Genomic DNA, 5,883 nt, shown 5'->3' on the forward strand with positions numbered 1-5,883 from the left:
GTAAGGATTCAAAGGGGAAAAAATATAACTTCGCCCGCCACACACACAACCACTCAGGTCAAAAGAATAAAGGAAGAAAAGCCATCTGCTCAACCAACACACCTGGAGCAAGACTCTTTAAATAGGAAGATCAAGAGAAATGGCTATTATTACAAACCTGGTATTTTTCTTACCTGAAGAACTTGACAACAGAAGGAAAAAATAATTATAGGGCCTAGAAAATGAGATTAAGGAGCCAGGAAAGTATCAGAGCATTTGAAATAAAACTGAGATTACAAACACTAATCTTATCACTTCCTGTCTTCAATATTTTATTTTTCTAATATGGACTAAATGATCCTTTACTTTAAATTAATTTACTATAAAAATTCTTAAAAATTTCTCCCCATATGTTTCTACAGAAATTTTCTTGTGAAATTTAAAATTAAGCAGTCTGGTGTTTAAAATAGTGATTTTAACAAATAGTGATAAACAAATTGAAAGATAAAAATCGCATGATCTTATCAATAGAAGCAGAAAAAGCATTCCATAAACTCCAGCACCCATTTTTGATAAAAACTCTCAGCAAAGTGGGAATAGAGGGATCATACCTCAATATAATAAAGGCCACATATGACAAACCTACAGCCAACATCATATTCAATGGGCAAAAACTAAAACCAATTCCCCTAAGAACAGAACAAGACAGGGGTGTCCTCTTCACCATTCTTATTCAACATAGTACTGGAGGTTCTAGCCACAGCAATCAGACAAGAAGAAAACATAAAAGGCATCCAAACGGGAAAAGGGGAAACAAAACTGTCATTATTTGCAGATGACATGATATTGTACACAGAGAATCCTAAAGACTCCACCAGAAAACTATTAGATTTAATAAATGAATTCAGCAAGGTAGCAGGATATAAACTTAACACCCAGAAATTGATGGCATTTTCATACACCAATAATGAACTTTCAGAAACAGAAACTAAAAAAAAAAAATCCCATTTCCCATTGCAACTAAAAAAATAAGATACCTAGGAATGAACTTAACCAAAGATGTAAAAGATCTTTACTCAGAAAACTACAGAACACTGAAAAAAGAAACAGAGGAAGATATAAACAAATGGAAAAATATACCATGTTCATCGATTGGAAGAATTAACATCATTAAAATGTCCATATTACCCAAAGAAATCTGTAAATTCAATGCAATCCTTATTAAAATACCAACAGCATATTTCACAGATCTAGAAAAAACACTTCAAAAATTTGTCTGGAACCAAAAACTACCCCGAATAGCCACGGCAATCTTGAGGAAGAAGAACAAAGTTGGAGGGATCACAATACCAGATATCAAGTTATACTACAAAGCCACTGTAATCAAAACAGGCTGGTACTGGCACAAGAACAGACATATCGATCAGTGTAACAGGACAGAGAACCCAGAAATTGACCCATGCCATTATGGCCAATTAATATTTGACAAAGGAGGCAACAACATACAATGAAGTAAAGACAGTCTCTTCAATAAATGGTGTTGGGAAATTGGACAGATACATGCAAAAAAATGAAACTGGACCACCAACTTACACCATACACACAAAAGCAAATTCAAAATGGATAACAGACTTAAATGTAAGGCATGAAACCATAAAAATCCTAGAGGAAAACATAGGCAGTAAAATCTCAGACATCTCTCGTAGCAATATGTTTGCTGATACATCTCCTAGAGCAAGAGAAACTAAGGAGAAAATAAACAAATGGAACTGCATCAAAATAAAAAGCTTCTGCACAGCAAAGGAAACCATCAACAAAATGAAAAGGGAGCTCACTGTATGGGAGAACATATTTGCCAATGACACATCGGATAAAGGGTTAATATCCAAAATATATAAGGAACTCCTACAACTTAACAAAAAGAAGACACACAACCCAATTAAAAAATGTGCAAAGGGCCTAAATAGACACTTCTCCAAAGAGGACATACAAATGGCTAGGAGACATATGAAAAAATGCTCAATGTCACTAATCATCAGAGAGATGCAAATTAAAACCACAATGAGGTACCACTTCACACCTGTCAGAATGACTACCATCAACAAATCAACAAATTACAAGTGCTGGCGAGGGTGTGGAGAAAAGGGGACCCTAGGACACTGCTGGTGGGAATGCAGACTGGGGCAGCCACTATGGAAAGCAGTATGGAGTTTCCTCAAAAGATTAAAAATTGACCTACCATTTGAGCCAGTGACCCCACTTCTAGGAATATATCCTAAGGAACCCCAAACACCAATTGCAAAGAACTTACGCACCCCTATGTTCGTAGCAGCGCAATTCACCATAGCTAAGATTTGGAAACAGCCCAAGTGCCCATCAGTAGATGAGTGGGTAAAAAAGCTGTGGCACATTCACACCACGGAATACTATGGGGCTGCGAAGAGGAAGGACCTTTTGGCCTTTGGCACAGCATGGAGTGAACTAGGGAGCATTATGCTAAGTGAAATGAGCCAGTTAAAGAAAGACAAGTACCACATGATCTCGCTTATATGTGGAATATAATAAACAAAATAAACTGATGAACAAAGTGGACCCAGTAACATAGAAGCTTGGAACAAACTGAGGGATCTCAGAGGGAAGGCGGGGAGAGGTGGGGTGGGGGGGAGAGATTAATCAGGGAACTTGTATGTTTTATGGGCATGGCCCATGGACATGGACATTGGTGTGGGGAGGGCCTGGGGGTGGGATAGATGTGGGGTGGAGGGGATCAGTAGGGTTAAAAGGGGGACATCTGTAATGGTCTCAACAATAAAGATAAAGTAAAAACAATAAAAGGAAAGAAGTCATTTGGCAGACCAATCCTCTGAGGGCCTCCTCCTCCTATAAAATATATTAAGCCTCTATATTAACTACAACATACAACAAAGTTTAATGCCCTAACAGGTTCACTAGAATGTAAAAGAAATTTCTAAATTATAAATCAACAACAAATATGTAGTTTATATTTTAGCAGAGATAAGAGACGAGGAAAATATGAAGCGTAAAATGTTTTACCTTAAGGGATCAGCAGTCAGAGATCAGTATACTAATCATAGCTCCTGTAGGAACCTGAAGAAGCTGAACATAAAATCATACATAAATTTAAGGACTGCTAGAAAGGTCTCATTGGCTTAGGATGTGGTGCAGGCGTCAGAGTCTTTAAAAATTCCTCCAGGTGATTCTGATGTGCAGCTAAGGCTGAGAACTACTTATGAGAGCAATGGTTCTTACAGTGTGGTCCCGGCACCTGCAGCACCAGCATCACTTGGAACTTGTTAGAAATGTGAATTCCAGCCCTCCACACCAGCCCTACCCAATAAGAAACTCCTGGGCTGGGGACCAGCAATTTGTGATTTACTAAGCCCTCCAGATGATTTTGACACTGTTCTAATTTGGGCATCACTTTATTAAGGGATCAATGCAAGCTTTGCTAAAGGAGTTCTTTTTTGGAACCATTGGTGTTACAAACTCTGTGTTTGGCAGAACTTAATAAAGATGTGAACAGGTCCGCCTTTTCACTGGCAGATAGAGTTAACCTTCTTAACCAAGAACAGAAAAGCCAGTCTCATTAAATTTCACTTTGAGGAGGGATGATGGCTTGTCTTGAAGGATACTCAAGGTCACTCAAAGAGACATTGAAATCTCTCCAGTCCCAAGTGATTAAGTCCAAAAGCTTCTTAAAGTCAGAATGAAGAAGGTAGAAAGTCAGAAGAAAATAGTTAATTATATTCATGTAAACGTTCAGATTCAGTAAAACCTAAAGCTGCTTGTCCAAGAAGATTCTAATGAAGGAACGAAGGCAGGAGCCCAGGGAACAGAAAGAAATGCTAGAAAACTTCAACATGCAATGGGAACAGGAGGACACTGGTAAATAGAGCCAGTTAAAATGTCTCACTCAAACTGTGCTAAAACGATAAAGTTAACTACTCTCTTTACAGATTATGCACAGATGATATATATGACCACAAATATGTAGGTTATCACCATGTAAATGTTTATTGTTACAAATAATATAAATGAAACACATATCTGAAGGGTGGGCATTTTCTAATTTGATTTTAGGCCATTAGAGTTTGTTTAGAAAGAACTATTAGAAATTACATCAAGAGGCAAATATGAGCTCAACCTGTGTGGATCAGTGTTGAGCTTTGCCCCACGAACCTGGAGGTCATGGTTTGATTGGGGGTCAGGGCACATATCCCGGTTGCGGGCTGGATCCCCAGTAGGGGAGGGCAGGAGGCGGCTGATTGATGATTCTCTCTCATCATTGATGTTTTTATCTGTCTCTCCCTTTCCCTTCCTCTCTCTGAAATCAATTTAAAAACATATTTAAAAAAAACAAAGAGGCAAGTATGAGATGTTTGTGTTCTGAAGGAGGTGTAGCACCTATCATGGACAAAAAGTGATCATTGTAAGAGATATTAAAACTAAGGTTGGCAAAGCTCAAGTGATAATAAGATTATCAAAATATGAAAACAAGGACAGTACCCTGGTCCCGGGTCGCACCGTTTCCTTCTCCTGTGTACCAGGGGCGACATGTTAGGGTACATGCCAGACAAGAAACTGCGGCTGCAGCAGCTGCGAGGCCTGAGAAGGTGATGGCAGAAGGACAGGAGCTGAGCCCCAGGGGCTGGTGCTGTCCCCTCAGAGGGTGTGGCCTTTGGAGAGATTCTGGAATAAGTTTCTGCAGGACCAGCCCCCAGGAAGGACCTGATCTATAAGACATACTGACTCAGTATCCTTGTGTTTACTCCTGTACTTATACCTGCCTGGATTGTGCATTATTATTTCAAATATGTGAATACAAAGCCATATGCCATTGTTGAAAGGAAGCCCAGAATATTCACAGGTGATTCAATTCTGGAGGCTGCAGAAGTAATTCCACCAATGAAAAAATTTCCAGATCAACATCATTGAAGATTAATTTAAAATTTCAAGGGTATATGAGCCAAGTTTTATTCCTGCATTACCATATTTACTGAATATGTTTTCTGGAAAAGTAACTTTAACAAACTTTGCTCTCAGAAAAAAAATGTGAAAACAATTTCAAAGTATGTTAAGACCCATCTACCCAGTTTCTTAAAGTTAACTTTAAGATGATTCCTGCCCAGCCAGGGTGGCTCAGTTGGTTGGTCGTCACCCTGTGCACCTGTGCACCAAGAGGTCAAAGGTTGAGTCCCTGTCAGCACATATGCCCTGGTTGCGGGTTCGATCCCCAATAGGGGACGTGCAGGAGGCAGCCAATCGATGTTTCTCTCTCTCTCCCTCTCCCTTTCTATCTCTCTAAAAATCAATAAAAACTTTTTTTTTTTTAAAGGTGATTCCTTTGAATAGAGACTGAGAGATTAAAATAATTGTCTTTGCCCATGTAGGACGCTTGACACTTTTAAAGAATTTTGGATACATTGCTTTATGCAGCAGGATCTTCCCCAAGCCAGAATGAGTCCTTTCCCCCACAATTACTCTGATGTCCACATAGCAAAGGACTCACTAAATTTGTTGAAAGACTGAGTACTCCTACTCAGTACCTTTTATTACCAGCACACCTATATGCCATGATTTAATTAAACTTCTGCTCAATATTTGGTAAAGATTTTAGGAAGCCTCTTTAAAATCCAAAATCTTCTGCAGAGTAGTAACATTGTAGGGGCCATATTTTTAGGGGGTGAAATGAGGTGCTAATTACTTCCATTTATCCAAAAATCAACACATGTCCCATCTGTACCAAAGAGGCTAACTACATGAATGAGTTGGCTTCTCAGCCTTTAAAAAGCTCTTAGCTTCTAGCAACATTCCAGTGTCTATACAACAAATACAATAACATTGAAGAGCAATGAAAACAAAAATATCTATCTGGACTCTCAG

At 38.8% G+C, this 5,883-nt stretch overlaps 1 pseudogene; it reads left to right on the forward strand.

Annotated features, from left to right (window-relative positions):
* Window positions 1–4,554: 4,554 nt before the first annotated feature.
* LOC107541689 (NADH dehydrogenase [ubiquinone] 1 beta subcomplex subunit 6-like) lies at window positions 4,555–4,935 on the forward strand (annotated as a pseudogene).
* Window positions 4,936–5,883: the final 948 nt, after the last annotated feature.

This window comes from Miniopterus natalensis, chromosome 10 (genome assembly GCF_054644295.1).
Source record: "Miniopterus natalensis isolate mMinNat1 chromosome 10, mMinNat1.hap1, whole genome shotgun sequence".
Lineage (NCBI taxonomy): Eukaryota > Metazoa > Chordata > Mammalia > Chiroptera > Miniopteridae > Miniopterus > Miniopterus natalensis.